The sequence below is a fragment of the Heliangelus exortis genome, chromosome 25, assembly GCF_036169615.1.
Source record: "Heliangelus exortis chromosome 25, bHelExo1.hap1, whole genome shotgun sequence".
NCBI classification, from domain to species: domain Eukaryota; kingdom Metazoa; phylum Chordata; class Aves; order Apodiformes; family Trochilidae; genus Heliangelus; species Heliangelus exortis.
The window spans coordinates 6127677-6143892 of NC_092446.1; positions in this window are offsets into that span (position 1 = coordinate 6127677).

Consider the following 16216-nt stretch of genomic DNA (forward strand, 5'->3'; position numbering starts at 1 on the left):
TTCTGAAAGGACGGTGGAGCTGGAGCCGCTTGCCTTCTGGTTTGTGTTTAGCCTCTGGGGGGAAAAAAACCTTTTTTTTTTTTTTTTCCTTAAGGAGAAGATTTATTTTATGAACTGGCCGACACCTGAAAGTAATTGGAATTTTTTTTTTTTTTTTGGTGGGAAGGGGGGGAAAAGAGCCATCCCAGGGAGCTCTGCAGGGAGCTGGGTTTTCTCACTGCTGGGGCTCCCGTTCCATCAGGGCTCACCCAGATGTGCGGCTCACCCAGACGTGGTGTGGGAGCTTGCGTGGAGCTGGATAGGTGGGGGGGCTCCGGGCCATGGGTGTTTAAGGGTGATGTGCCCTTAACCTCATGGTTCCGTTGAGGAGACACCAGCAGGGCACAAAATGCTCCTCTTTTAGATGGGGAAACTGAGGCACGTGGCCTTGACAGAGGTGTTAAGAGTTGCCAGAATCCCTCCAGCTCTTCCGGGGGTGGTTTGGGTGATGGGTTGGGAGGGATTTAGGTGGCTGCACCACTGAAGGAAGCCAAGAGAGGTGAGGTTGACTCCCAGAAGCCACCTCCAGGTGCCTCCAGAGTTGGTTTTCCCCTCCTGGTCCAGGTGGTTTCCAGTTTTGCCAACTGAGTTTTCCTCTGCCCACAGGCACATCAGCAGGAGCTCGTGGACCTCCCCAAGGGGATTGTACACGTCAAGACAACAAGAGGTAGGGCCAGCAGTGGTGTCAGGATGAATGAAAGGTGACAACGAGTGCTCTGGGGGTCAGGCACAAACCAGGGGCTGTCAAAGGTTCTCCTTCCCACCCATTCCTTCTGCCTGCCCCAGCTCCCAGCCCACCGGATTTAAGGTGTGTGAGGAACAAATTGTGGGGAAAATGGGAAGGAACAGGCAGGAGGGGAGAGGAAAAGCAGGGTGGTGTGGGGTCAAAGTGTCCAGCTGGTTGGAGCATTGGGTGGGCTGGTAACATGGTGCTGGGGATGGAGGGAGGGATGGGTGGGGGGGTGAGATGGGTGGGTGGGAGGGATGGATGAGAGATCGATGGAAGGAGGGAGGGATGAATGGGTGAGCGAATGGAGGGTTGGATGGGTATCTACTGGGCTGAATGAGGCCTTGAGCAATCTGTTATAGTGGGAGGTGTCCTTGCCCATGCAGGGTGGTTGGATTTTGATGATTTTGAGGACCCTTCCTACCCAAACCATTCTATGATTCTATGGTCAGATGGGTGGATGGATGGATAGATGGATGGATGGATGGATGGATGGATGGATGGATGGATGGATGGATGAAAAAAAAGCCAGGGTTGGGGAAGAGCTGAGCCCAGTAGCATTTAAGCTTTGCTGTTGCTGCAGGATGTGTCCAGCACCTGATTATTTGGGTCAGCAAAGCAGAGGTGGTTGGATGGGATACGCATTTTTTCTCAGGCTGTAGAGAAACTTGTCCCTCAGGGATAGGACTCTGTTAGGCTCAGGAGACCTTGGTCCTGTGGAGCTGGTGCTGCTGCTGGCTTTCTATGGGGGTTTTGTGCCTGGCCACCAGTGGAGCTTCTGCAGAGCTCTGGAAGGGTCTTGGCACCCAAACCCAACATGGGTCCTCATCCATGCCAACAGTGCAAACCAAACCAAAGCCACCATGCTAGGAGGGATGTGGAGCAGGCCCAGGAAGCTGGGTGGCCACCAGTGGGTCCAGTCCTATGATTGCAGTGGCCAAATGCACTTTGGGCAGTGGTGTCCCCCAAACCATCATGTCCCACTGCCTTTAATTCTCTCTTAGCAAATGGACCTGTGGGTCTTCTGGGGTGGTGGGAAGCATCACCTTCCCCTCCGTGGTCTTGCTGTAGGTTGAGCAAGGGCATGATTCCTGTCTTCTGAGTTTCTTCCCACTTCCCTCTTGCCATCTGCACCTCATCTCTGGATCCCTGGTGCTCTGTCCCCACCATGACCTCCCCTGCCTGACCCAGCTGGTGAAACGTTTCCTTCTTTCTTGGCCAAAGCTGATAAGGAGAACCAGAAACAGCTTTGACCTTTCAACCCCAAAGCTCCTGGCCAGGAGCTGCAAGCTGTTCTCTATCTCAAGGGTCGTTTGATAGGAAACAAATCCCATGCCATTGAATTTTGAAGCAATTTCATCCCCCCCCAAAAAAAACCCCTCTTTGGCACCCAACAAAAGAGCTCAGTGAAGAGCACTGAGTGGTTTTAACCTTGCTGAGGTACTGGGGTGGTCTGTGCAAGTGGTGGAAGAGGTGTCCTGGGTTGTTGGGATGCTTGAGCATTGGGCAGCTATTCTCTCCTTCCCTTGTGGCTGCTGCTCCCACCTCTGGGAAGCCACCAATGGGGCTCGGGGGGATCTTGCCACCTCCTTTCCTCTCCTCTGAGAAGGTTACACTGAGACCTTGATGTCTGCAGGCCTCAGTAGAAACAGGGAGAGACGGATGGTCCATGAGAATTGATGGTGCAAGTCTGTGGGAGATGGGCTGATTGGGACAGTAGGATTGAATTGAATTGAATTTACTCAGTCCTTGGTATTTTAGCAGATGAATGATGCTCCATCCTTGCTCCATTCCTTTCTCTCCCTCCCATCCTGGAGCAGTGTTGAGGATCAGTGCATCAGCATCATGTTCCTCATTGGTAGAATTCTGGGGGAAAAAAAGAGCTGCTAGGGGTTCCAGAGCACAGCTCAGGGTTCCAGAGCCCCAAGAACTGGAGCAAGGAGCTGGAAAGGAAACCCATGGGTGGAAGGAGGTGGGGAGCCACTTGTGCTGGGCACATGGGTGTCTGGGTGCTGGGGTCCCTGTGGTGTGGGGGCGTTTTGTACCAGGTGGCTTCATCAGCACCTGGACTGACCATCTGATTTGGGTGTAAAGATGCTGATTTGGGTACCAGAGATCCCAGCGTGTCCAGTGATGGATTCTTCCCCTCGAGCAGTATCTGCCTCATGCCAGGAGCTCCCCTTTCCTCCCCTCCTTCCTTCCCAACCCCATCTCTCTCTCTCCCTTCACTCTTCCCTGCCTTTGGAGTTCTCTCCTGGCCCTGTTTTCGGGAGGACGAGAGGATCCAGGGTCCCCCCCTTCTCCTGAGGCCATGTGTGGTGCATGGGATGAGGTTTTATGGGTCCCACCTGGATGCTGCATGCAGCCCCCCCTCCCCTCCTTCCTTTGGCTCGTTGAGGAGGGGGGAGAGGAGTAAATTCAATAATTTCACTGAAGGCATGAGCTCAGCAGAGCCATTTGAGGCTTTCCTGGACATTAACCTCACATCCGCACAGAGGAGTCACGGATGTTAACTGAGGGCCGGCAGCGGTGGAGGGGATGGAGAATGTCCCTCTCTGTGCCTCTGCTCCCCAAGGAGCTGAAAAGAGGCTGCCCCATCCTCCCAACCCACCCGTGGGGACCTGCTGACCTGGGCAGAGGATGAAACTGCCTGGGGTGGTAAATCGGCAGCAGGGAGGTTCCTGCAGCAACGTTCTGTTGGGTGATCCCAGAACCCCAAACTGGGTTGAGTGGGGAGGATCCTTACAGATCATCCAATTCCAACACCCTGCCATGCACAGGGACACCTCCCACCAGCCCAGGGTGCTCCAAGTCCCATCCAACCTTCTACACTGCCAGGGATGGGGCAGCCACAGTTTCTGGAGGAAACCTGGGCCAGGGGCTCAGCACCCTCACACCAAATAATTTCTTCCTTATCTCCAACCTCAATCTCCCCTCTTCCAGTTTAAATCCATTCCCCCTCATCCCATCCCTCCAGGCCCTTGTCCAAAGTTCCTCCCCAGCTTTCCTGGAGCCCCTTCAGGCACTGGAAGGTGCTCTAAAATCTCCACATTACAGCCTTCTCTTCTCCAGGCTGAACACCCCCAACTCTCTTCCCCTGGCTCCAGAGCTGCTCCAGCTCTCCCAGCAGCTCCAGGGTCTCCTCTGGACTCCCTCCAGCATCTCCATGTTCTTCTTATACTTGGGTACCTGAATCCTTAATGTCCCTTTCAACCCAACCCATTCTCTGATTCTCTGACCTGCTTCTGTCCCTCCAGCACAGCAGCCCCAGCCCAGGGAGGAGCAGGGCACAGAGAGTGGGTGCTCAGGGGGGTTAAATTTTGAAACATCCCATTGCTCCATCTCCATGTAGCATCCCCCGGGGGGGGGGAGGTGGGTGTGGGGAGATTTTTCAGCAGGGGACAGCACAGAGCCTCCTCTGCATCCCTCCCACCAGCAGTAATTTCATTAACTCCTTTGGTTCAAAGGATCTCCAAGCCCGGCAGCGAGGGACACACTGACCCCTTGAAAGCTGAAATCCATCCCTTCATTGATTCCAGCTCCCAGCCCAGCCCCTTCCCCTTCGACCTGCACAGGGGATTCATTCCTCTCCCTCTCACTTTTGTTCCCCCTGAAAGTGTGGGGGTGGGTGGGAGCGGAGCAGCTTTATACCAGTTGGTGGAGGTGATTTATCCCATCAAGGAGTGAGGGGTTGGATCCCAACTTAGCCTGGAGCAGAGGAGGCTGAGGGCTCTCTGCAACCCCCTGAGAGGAGGTTGGAGCCAGGGGGGGTCGGGCTCTGCTCCCAAGGAACAAAGGATGGGACAAGAGGAACTTTTGGCTTCAAGTTGTGCCAGGAGAGGTTTAGGTTGGAGCTGGGGAACAATTTCTCCCTGGAAAGGGTTGTCAGGGCCTGGCCCAGGCTGCCCAGGGCAGGGCTGGAGTCCCCATCATCCCTGGAGGGGTTTCAAAGCCCTGGAGATGTCGGGATGAGGGACATGGGGTGGGGGTGGCCTTGGCAGGGATGGGGGAAGGTCTGAAGGGGGCTTTCAGACCCAAGGTCTGAAAGGGCTTTTCCACCCAAAAGTATTCTACAGTTCTATGATCCAGCCCCAAAAGGAAGCAGAAACCCCCTCCTTTGGTGGGAACATGGCAGGAAGACCTTTTGCTATAGGAGGAAAAACTCATCTGCTCTGCAGGAATCAGGTGCAGGATCTGTGCATGGCCACAGGATCCATCATCCCAGCAGCCTCCAACACCTCCACCTGGCTGGGAGCTGCTGTGCTGTGACAACCCCTCTGCCCATGGGAAGCCCCCATCCCAGTGGGGCAGCAGTGGCAGCAGGATTTGGGATGATGCTTTCTTCCAAGGGCCCCTCAGGAATACACGAGGGCACCTGGAAGCAGAGCTCCTGTTTGTTGTTTTAATAGAGAGCAGACAGACCCAGAGTGGGGAAGCTCTCCTTGGAGCAGCTGGGAGGAAGGGAGAGCAGGGAAGATGCTGGTGGAGGGGTTCAGCCTCATCCTGAGTCACTGTTCATCCTTGTCATCATCAGTTCTGGTGGCAGCAACTGGAGGGGCCCTGGTTCTGCAGCTGCTGCCTCCTGGTTTCTCCTTGACTGAGGGTTAAACATGGCTCTTGGGGTTGATTTAATTGAAGATTCCCTGTAAACATCTTTCTTTCCTTCTCCTGCAGCCTTTAGAAGAGAATGAAGATGAAGATGAAGATGAAGATGAAGATGAAGATGAAGATGAAGATGAAGATGAAGATGAAGATGAAGGGTTCCCTCTCCTCCAAGCTACAGAGCCCAGGCTCCTGCTCTCCCCGTTGCCTGTTTCACTTCCCCATCCCAGGACCCGTGGGGTGATGCAAGAAGGCAGGAGGTGAGTTCTGTGTCCCCAAACACACAACCCCCATGGTAACCCCCAGATTTACCCCTCCCAGCCCCAGTGTGTTGTCCCCAGCCCAAGGGATTGGTGGCCCAAAGACTCCATGCCTGTCCCAGAAGCAGCTGGGACAAGAAGAACCCTTTGATCTGAAGGCATCAGCCTCCCAACCTCATCCTGGCTCCCAGGGCCTCCTATCAGCCCCAATTTCCTGCAGCCCCCGGTGGCTCTCCCCGTTGCCTGTTTCACTTCCCCATCCCAGGACCCGTGGGGTGATGCAAGAAGGCAGGAGGTGAGTTCTGTGTCCCCAAACACACAACCCCCATGGTAACCCCCAGATTTACCCCTCCCAGCCCCAGTGTGTTGTCCCCAGCCCAAGGGATTGGTGGCCCAAAGACTCCATGCCTGTCCCAGAAGCAGCTGGGACAAGAAGAACCCTTTGATCTGAAGGCATCAGCCTCCCAACCTCATCCTGGCTCCCAGGGCCTCCTATCAGCCCCAATTTCCTGCAGCCCCCGGTGATAAGAGGCTGATCCTCAACCCTAGAAATCCAATTTGCCGGTGTCAGGGAATGCAGGTCCTGGGGGATCGAGGAAACGAGGCTGAGAATGAGCAGATCTTGCTGCTTGCACTCCTCCCCCTGGCTGGCGAGTAAGGAAAATCCCTTGGGATGATGGATATGGGCTTAGTGCTGCCCTCAGGTTTGGCAACTCAGTTGCATCGGGGGGGGATGCAGTTTCTGCCGGCACCGATGGTTCTGCGGGGTTAAAAGCTGCCAGGGACAGCTGCACCCACCGAAGCACCCAATAAATAACAGGGTGCCCCCAGAAGCTGTGGCTGCCCCATCCCTGGGAGTGTTGAAGGTTGGATGGGGCTTGGAGCACCCTGGGATGGTGGGAGGTGTCCCTGTGCATGGCAGGGTGTTGGAATTGGATGATCTGTAAGGTTCCTCCCCACCAAACCCAGTTTGGGGTTCTCTGATTCTCAGGGGCCAGCTGGGGTCAGCACAGAGGTTCATTTGCAGCTCTGGGACTGAGCAGAGAATTTGGGATCTGCATCCTGCTCACGCCTGGGCTCTGCTGGGCAGAAATGTGGGCACAGCATGTGAGCCCAGAACCGAGACCAATGCAGATGAAATCCCTGTGAACCAGCCAGGAGCTTCATTGGTTTTTCCCACCCAAATAAAACCTCAGCCAGAAAACGGGCTGTATCCAGGGCAACGGCAGGTCCTGGCAGCTTGGCTTTGCCCAGAGTCTGGGATTCCTTTGGACCAGCACAGGGAAGTGTGACTCCGGGCGTGACTCCAGGATTTGCCCGGAGGGGATGAGAGATACTAGAGGTGGGTGGTGGTCTCCGGGCTCCCCCAGAGCCTCGCGAAAATGCTCCACTGCCATCTAGTGACAAGGGGAGCCCGGAGAAGAAAGGTGGGTGGCCCTGGCAGAGATCAGGCTTTTCTATTTAAAAAAAAATTGTTTTCCAAAGGAACGGGTAGGAAGAAGGTCCTTATGCATCCGGAGCTGCAGGTACCGCATTCCCTCCAGAGCCCTGGATATGCTGCAGCTTCCTGGAGTCTCCTCTCCATCACTTCCTCCCTTCTTCCTTCCTTTTCCTCATTACACAGTGTAATTATTTAATGCCTTCATCACAATTAACACATCACATTCCTCAACCTCTCGAAACTGACCAACTATTTTTCCACCTGGCTATTAATGTCTCCCTCTGGGTGATTATAAAGCAGAAAAAAATGCTGCAAATCCGAGCCCTGGGCTGGAGGAAAAGAAAGAAATGGGGTTGAGGACCCCGTGTACATTGAGAGAATTAATTAATACCCCCTCCGCCCCATCCCAAATTGCTCCTTGGCTGCCTGGCTCCGAGCTGGCCCCGTGACAGTAGTGCACACACGTGTGCAAACGTGTGTGTGAGGGGGGAGAGGGGGTGTTGTCCCCGTGTCCCTCCCCCTCTTTTTTTGGAGGTTTTTCCCTCCGAATGTGTTTGCTCCCCCGTTCCCCCCTTCCCCTCTCCTCTCGAAACCACCGCGGGGACTCTGCTGTCCCTGCCCCCGTGCTGTAATTCCCGCTGCTCAGGGTAATTGGTGTAATTGGGAGAAGCAATCAGCTGGTGGGAGGAGAGAGGTTGGATCCCCTCCTTCGGGATCTCTATTCACTTGGGGTAAATCAGGAGTAAGGTCCCTGTCCCTCTCGGAGAGGAGACCCTCATGTTATCAGCCACATCCTTCTCCTGGGGCATCCCTTTCCTACCCCCCCTTTTTTCCCCCATTTTTAATGCTCAAACTCCCAGTTCTCAGGGTTGATCCCATTGGAGGGTGGTCCCCTGAACCCCATGTCTCCCCGACCTCATGGGTGCTGGTTGTCATCTCACCTGTGTGAGTCCCCATGTCACCAGCCCAAAGCATCTCCCTCTGGTTCTCCTCTGCCTTTTCCCAATGGATGTTTGTCCCAATGGATCTACTCTGCTCCTGTGAGACCCCATCTGTGGAGTGCTGGGTCCAGTTCTGGAGTCCTGGAATGTGTCCAGGGCAGAGCCACTGAAATGCTCAGAGGGCTGAGCACCTCCCTGTGAAGCCAGGCTGAGGGATTGGGGTTGTTCAATGGGAAGAGCCAGGGATGTGTACCAGGAGGTGCAGATGGCATAGAAGGAGCTGATGGGGGGAAAGGGGGAATAATTATAGTCTGGAGCAGAGCTCAGCAGCCCCAGGTGCACATCCCCTACTCCATCTTGAGTGATTGAATTGAGACATCTTCCAAAAGCTGACAGGGATCCAGGGCATGATCTGCCTGGTTGTGTAGAGCATCCATGGTTTCTCTGAGCAGCTTTTCCTTTTCCAGGGGTCTGCTGGGTGTCCCTGATTTGCTGCTGGAGCCCAGGCTGATCCCATCCTTGGCACTTTCCCCAGCTAAGCCTTTCAAAACTCAGCTCCATTCTTTCCCTCCGGGACTGGGTCTCATCCTGCCCATCCCTGAGTGTTCTCCAGGGTCCAGGCTGGTGCTGGGCAAGGGCTCCCATGGCTGGCAGCTCTTGTAGCAAATCCGAGGCAGCTGAGCTGAAACCAACCCAGGCAATTGAAATCACCAGCAGCAGATGGTCGGGCAGTCTGTCTCCCCACCACCTCCTCTCTCTTTCCTTTCCTCATCCTCCCTCCTTACTCCTCTTAGTCTTGTTTTTCTTGGCTTATCCCACCCCCCCTCCCAAGACTTCCCACCCTGGATGGAGGCTCACCTCCAAAACCTCCCCTGCTGAGTGCAGGTGTTTAGGGAAGGATTTGTCTTCTTACATGGAGAAACCGAGGCACGAGAGGGGTCTGCGACCTGCTGGGTCCATGCAATTCCTTCCCCCCCTCCCCTCCATCTCCCACTACAGAGAGATGGTGCCATGGATTTTGTGTCCTTGGTGCCAGCTTTGAGCATCTTCTTGAAGAGGATGCAAATTCTAGGTAAGAAAGAGAAGAGAAAGTTAAAAGAGCTGCAAAATGAGCCTAGTTGAGTGGTCCTATTTTACCCTTCTGCATCCCCTCCCCTCCTCTTGATTTGCAGCCCCAGCTCCCAGCCTGTGCTCAGCCCCCTCCCAGGGGTGCAGCCCAAACGGAGCCATTAGCGCTCAGCTCTGCCGGGGCCCTGGCTCAGAACGGCCCCAGGACTTCACCGTTCCCTCTTCCAGACACGAACATGTGTCGTGTGTTCCGTCCCCCGGCCACTTCTCCCTCCCCAGGGGACCCCCTCGTGGCCGCATTCCTCCACGGTCCCTTTCTCAGCAGCGGTGGCCGTGTCACTCAGCTGAGGACAAGCCCTGCAGCAGGGACCATGGGCTTTATCCTAGCCTCAGAAAAAAAAACAAACACCCCAAAACCACTATTTTATTTTCTTTTTTCTTTTTTTCTTTTTCCTTTTTTCCCCCTCCTTACCTCCTCCAGGGCCTCTTTGGCTTTGCCACTTTTGTTGGGTGGCCAAAACTCCTCTGGGGTGGCAGTGGTTAGAACCTGACCCAGACAATAGGGAGTGCTGCTGGCTTGGCAGCAGCTCCTGGTGCTGACAGCCCTGTGGATGATGGGGGGTGGGAAAGGGGGTAAGGACAGGCTGGAGACCAATAAACAGTTGCTGACTGGCTGATTTCCCACCTAAAGGCTGAGCTGGGTGGGTCATTCCACTGGAAGATGCTCCAGGAGGTCCCTGGAAGTTTGGTTTACTTAGGGGGGGGATGTTCTGGTGGGTCCCAGCTGGGATCCTGGGGTGTCACAGCCAAAGGTCCCTGTTGGGAAGTCCCATTCGTTGAGATCTTAATAAATCCTGGCCTGATCCCATCACATGTTCCTTGATCTTGGTGTTGTCTCCACTTTTGCTTTGCTCCAGGTGGTGCTGGAGCCTTGGGAGAAGGGATGGGACAAAGCAGGAGAATTCCCCCCCTCCCTTCCCAGCTGGTCTGGCAAAAGGTGGAGAAACCAAGACCATAGGAGGATTGAGCCCCCAAAGCCCAGCCAGCCCCACCTCCCAGCTCCTCTTGGCTGAGCCACCTCCTCCTGTCACCCCAGTCAAGGTAAGGAGCCTCAGGAAGGAAAATCCCCCCTCCCAGCTCCTTGCAAACCCTGCCTTGGCTGCAAAAAGGCAACAGCTTGCAAACTGCAGCTAATCCTGCCCTTGTGTAGGATACTCAGGGCAGGAACCAGCATCCCCTGGGGTGAACTGGGCCAAGTTGGACCTCCATGGTTCAGCCCAGGAGCTGCTGTCCAGGCTGAGACACTCCTCAAAGCTCTTCCCAGCCCTGTTTCTCCTCGTGGCCCCATTGCAGCTGTGCTGGGGCTGTGCTGTTGGATGGCAGAGAAGAAAAATCAACCCCAGGAGGTAAATGGTGTGGGAGATGCCATCCTTCTCACCAGCTGTTGTGAGACAGACTGGATTTCCCCATGGGAAGAGGTTCCAGAGGGGCTGAGAGCATCAGCAGGGAGAGGCAGCAGCATCCCTGCGGGTGGATGGGGAGGGTGTGGGGATGGCATCCAAGCTCCACTCTCCAGCAGTGATTTCCCATACCTTGGGGCTTGTTCTGTCTTTAACCCACAGTGAAACCCCCTCGTGATGGAAGTTTGCAGGGCAGGAGGGAGAGTGACTTGGCCCAGCCTGTTTGTCTTCACTCTGGTGATCATTTCCAGCTGAACTGTTGGGATGGGGTTTGATTTCAGTTGAGCTTTTTATGGGCTGCTTTACTCCTCCTCCCCACTCTCCCCACCCCGAGACCTCCTGTGGATCTCTTATCCAGTGGTACAGCTGGAGACATCCCCCCTGCAAGTCAGATGTCCCAAACCCATGGAAATACCCAGCTGGGGGCATGGCCAGGAGGTTCCAAGAGAAAATCCGGGCCGTGCCCAAGGTCTGGGATAGGGAAAGACCTAACCCTAACCCTAATCTTGGTTGAATGGTTTGGGTTGCTTCTGGCTTGGGGTGCTCCCAGGACACTGGGACAGTGGATGTCCCATAAACCTGACTTCAGGGGTGTCCCAGGAAGGACACGGAAGCACTTGTGTTGGCACTGACATGCTGAGATGGAGCTGTAGGTAAAAATTCCTGGGAGGAGCAAAACCACAGGTCAGATCCTCGCCTTTTGCTGCTCTCCACCCATCATGGGGCAGCTCCATGTTGCTCCAGGTGAAGGTGAAGGTCTCTGGGGATGGAAAGCAGCTGTTTCTGAGATGAGATGTGCATGCAAAGAGCTCAGGGTGGTTTGCTCTGCAGTGCTGCAAACTCCTCCCCAGCTGCTGGAAGAAACCCAGCAACACAGCTGCAACCTCCCTACCCACCTCCTTCTCCCCAAGTGGCTTCATCCTGCTTCCAGAGGTGCTTAGCCCTGGGAGGGGAGGGACTGGGAGGCTTGCTGCTGCTCTGGGGCAGGATGCAGACCTTGGTTTGGGGCTGGGGCTAGGCCAGGAGGAGTGTCCAGCATGGGCTCTGGGTCCCAGTTTGATGCAGACTCTGCCAGAGCTGTTGGTGGGGGCACAGGCAAGATTTTCCCTTTGCACCCAGCTACAAAAGGAAGGAGACAGCAGGGTGAACCCATCACTCATCCTGGCAAGAATGGTTAAAAAAGGCAAAAAATATATATTTTTTCCCCACCCTTTTCCTTGTTCTTCTGGAGGAAATTATTAAATATCACCTCCCTCACCCTCTGCTCTGGGGAGAGGTGACACTGCAGGAGATGGGGGGGGGGGAAGGGGGATGAAATTCAGGCCAGGGGAGCTCAGGGCTTGGTGCTGGGGTGCTCAAGGGGAGATTTGGGGATTTTTTTTTTCCTGGAAACCTACAGAAAAGCAGCATCCTGGGGAAAAAAAGGTGTGACATCAAAGGCAGGGCTTAAAATAGCCAGGGCCAAATCACATGGCAGCTGATGAGACAGGGAGCTGGTGGGAAGCATCCCTCAGCCAAAGAGGGAAGTTTTGCTTTCTCCTCTCCTTAATTCCAACATTTCCCTGGATTTAACCCTGCCCCAAGAGCTGTGTTCCCAGGCTGGGGACAGCGGGGAGAGCTGGGTGGTGGCAGGTGGCCTTGGAGACTGCAGGTGGCCAATGCTGGCTCCCATCTGCTCCTTGGCAGCTGGGGTTGTGGCTGTGTGGCCCTGGGGAGGTTTGGTTGGGTTTTTGTGGGTTTTTTGGTGATTTTTTGTTGAAAGCAGCTACTGGTGGGGACTGGCTGTGTGGTGGTTGGTTGCTCTCTGTTAACCCAAATGCCTGCTAGGTGCAAATTGCAGGGGGTTGTCCCCCTGGGGAAGGCAGGACCTGGGGTGGGGGATGCTGAGCAGCTCGATGGGGTTGGTTCAAGAGGTGTTGCTTTTTTGGTTTTGGTTTGGTTTTTTTTCTCCCAGGGGATGTGGGTTGGGATAAAAATCTGGCCTGGTTGCACAGGCAGGGAGGAAGGAGCCATGTGCTGGTTTGAGCAGCATCAAAGGCTACAGCCAAGTTCCTCTCTGCTGGGCTGTGTCCTCTCTTTGGGAGCAGAGGAAAGGGATGCACGTCCCCTCTTTAACAAGCTGGCCCAGCGGAAGGCTGAGATCTCTCTTTATTCCTCTGGGAATAAAGGCACAGCCGCTGAGCCAGGAGGCTGAGCAGCCTTTTGAAGGGGTTTTGTTTTCATTTCCAAGGACAAAATGTCCAAGAACCCTGCAGATCCCCAGACTCTGGAACTAGTCCAGCTCCCAGGGCTGAACCCAACCTGAAGAGTGGAGAGATTTAGGGCTCTGTCCCACCCCAAACCCTCCCAGAGGTGGCTCAGCCAGGGAGAGAGGGGCAGGACTGGGTCTGGAGAGGGGGCAGAAAAAACATCAGCCAAACCACGGGAAAACCTTCACAAAATCCTCTCTGATCTCACTCAAAGCTCCTCCAAAAAGACCCATCCAAGCCACCAAAACCACCTGGAGATGGAGCCAGCCTGGTGCCACCCAGCCCTGCTGAATTGGCCCCATTTCACAACGCTGCCTCTGATCCGATGGCAGCTTGGCATGGGAAGAAAATTAGGACCAGAACTCGGGAGCAGAAGCTCTTTAAAGCTTCTTGTCCTGCTTCTAGGGAACCCTTGCCCAAGGGCTCTGGGACATGGTTCTCATTCCTCTCCCTGTGCTGGGGTTTATTATTTTTCCTTCCATTGTGCCGAGTCCCCTTTATTCCCTGCATGCTTGTGTTCCCCCCCTCCTCCCCCCCCCGGGGCTGAGTGGAGCAGTGTGGTTTTCTTCTTACTCTCAGACACGGCTTCTTGCCTCCTCCCAAACCACCCTTTTGTTTTGCTTTTTATTTTGGACATAATCTCTGGGACAAAAATAGATGATCCTCCTCTCCTTGCTGCCCCTGGGGAGAAACAGCCAACAGGTGAGTGCACAGAGGGACATGGGGTCTTTGTTAAGATCACCAAGAAATGGTACCTTTTTCTTTTAAAATTAATTTTCTCACTGTTTCTTGACATTTCCAGCTGTGTCTGTCTGGCATTTATCCATTTCCTAGGGCTGCAGTACCCTGTGGGGTTGTCATGACAGTCTTGGGTGATACAGAAGGTTTAGAAGCCCTTGGAAGTGCCACCACACCTATGTAGGCTTGATGGTCACTGTCCCAAAGTGTCCCTGTGACGATGAGGATGGGACACCTCTGGGATGGGCAGAGCAAATCAAAGGGAATTGTCCGGGGGGGGGGGAGAGGGGGGGGCGGATCCCAACTGTGCCACCACCTCACTTGTAGCCTTGGTCACATCCCTTCCCCCTGAGGGCTGAGGGAAACAGCAGCCTGGTGAGAATTCCTTGGATGGAAAACTGCTCTGGAAGAGCCTGAAATTCCTCTGCCCTGACTCAGGCCGGGCTCTCCTCCTTTCCCAGGCTCTGCTCCTTTCCCTCTGTGTTAGCAGCACCCAACCCCGAATGAGCTGTGACAGGACCCGGGCTTTGCAGCCAAATACACATTTAGAAACCGAAGGGCATTATCCCCTTCGATTATTATCACTTGAATGTAGGTCGGCTTGACAGCTTAGGTGGAAAATCATCTTCTGAGCTCCACATTCCCTGTCCCGTTAGTTCCCACCCTCCCCTTCCCCCCTTCACAGTTTGCACCCTGCTTTGGTGGGGAAGCTGGGCTGAGGAGCAGGTTCACCAGCACCATTAAGAGCAATTACTAAGGCAGCCACCTCCTCCCAAAGGTGGTCCCTGAGGCCAGAAGAGGGTTTTGGGAAGAGATGATGTGGTGATAAATGTATTTTCCCACGCTGGCAGCCTCGCTGTGAGGTTCTAAATTGCTGCGGGCTCTGCCGGGAGGGATTTATTCATCTCCTGCAGGAGTTTTGGCCATCCCTGCTCCCTGTCCCTCCGTCCAGGCTTTGTTTGTCTGTCCCTCCCTTCCCATCGCTCTGCCGAGCTGCAGCGTGTTTGGAAACACGGGTTGTGCTGCATCCCTCCCGGGAAGGACCCCTCCATCTAAACCTCCCCGATGGATATTTTTTTTCCTTTTCTTTTCTTTATTTTTCTTCTTTTTCCTCCCCGGAACTGCAACTTCGCATCCTTTCAAAAATCTCAACCCTACCTCCACCCGTCCCCCGGGGCCGAGCCCTGTGAATGAATGGGTTGGTGGCCCTGGTGATGCCATTTCCATGGTGACAGATGGCAGCCGAAAACGCGGGGATCAGGGTCACATGAGAGCAGCGGTAAATTCAGGCGGTTATTTATAGGCGGCTGCTGCTCCAGCGTTTCTGGAAATGTGTGTCTCTCTCTCTCGGAGTGTGGTATCAGCCCTTCCCCGGCTCTCCGGGGCACTGCTCTTCCAGGAGAAACATTACTCATGCTCTGCTTTAATCCAGACTCTTCCCACTGCTGAGGCTGGGGCTGGAAAAGTACCGGCTGCTTTAAGGGGTTGGAGGGAGGCTTTTTCATTTCATTTTCTTGAGCATGGCTCAGTCCCAGCCAGAGTTTCTTGCATCTTCTGCACAGATTGCTGGGCCCCTCTGCACTGTGACAAACTGGGATAGAACCTGAAATTTCAGTCCTGTGGCAGAGCCCAGACTCACCCTTAGTTGTGTGTGGGTTTTTTTGGTTTTTTGTTTTAAATTTTAAATTTATTTACTTATTTATAGCTCTGACACATCTTGGGCTCTTTCTGTGCCTCAGTTTACCAACCAGTGACATGCTCTGGTGATGTGCAGCCAGCCTCAGGGAGAGCTTTAAATCATCTGGGGAGGATTTCTGACACCTCCAGGTGGCATCGAGCCACCTGTGACCCAAGATCTGTCCCTTCCCTGGCTCCAGCAGCCTCATCCCTGCTCCATGCTGTTGTGTGGGAGCTGAAGGGCTGATCTAACCCCTCTTAGTAAGGTTGCTTGCTTTCCCTTTGCTTAAAACCCCTTAATAAGGTCACTCGATCTTCTTTTGGTTAACCTCAGTGGCTGCAGAGAGCTTTACACCACTGGCACTTGCAGTCATGGGCTCTGCTGCTGCCCTGATCCCAACCCTCCCAAGTTTGCCCCCATCTTCTCATAGAAGCAGCACCAGGATGAAAAAAAAAAAAAAAAAAAAAAAAAAAAATCCTCAGATTTTGGAAATGAGGGTTTTTTTTTTTCCCCCAACATCCAGGCCTTCTGCTCATTGTTGGGCTCTTCCCAGTGCCTGTGATGAGATGGCTGTCACCTTGCAGCTGGGGAGAGTCTGTGTCACACCAGCCCTGCATAGGGTTGAATTTCATGGAAGGAGAAGCTCCTCCCCACCCTGGGATATCTTCTGGCCCATCTCCCTGCTGGTTTTGTCCCACATTCACAGTCTTTGCATCCAGGCACATAGGAGCAGAGCAGAGGGTATCCCCATGGAGGTGGGGCGGTGACACACCATAGGGCAGGTTTGTCTCTTTCCCTGACATTGCCTGTCCCCTGCATGTCCCCACACAATTGGAAGGGACCTCTGGAGATCATCTAGTCCAACCTCTCTGCTCAAGCAGGCTGCATGGGATGGCATCCAGGTGGGTTTTGAATGTCTCCAGAGGAGGAGACTCCATCAGCTGTCTGGGCAGCCTGGGCCAGTCAGTCTTCTGTCACCCTCCAAGTAGTGGAGTTCCTCCTCATGTTTAGGT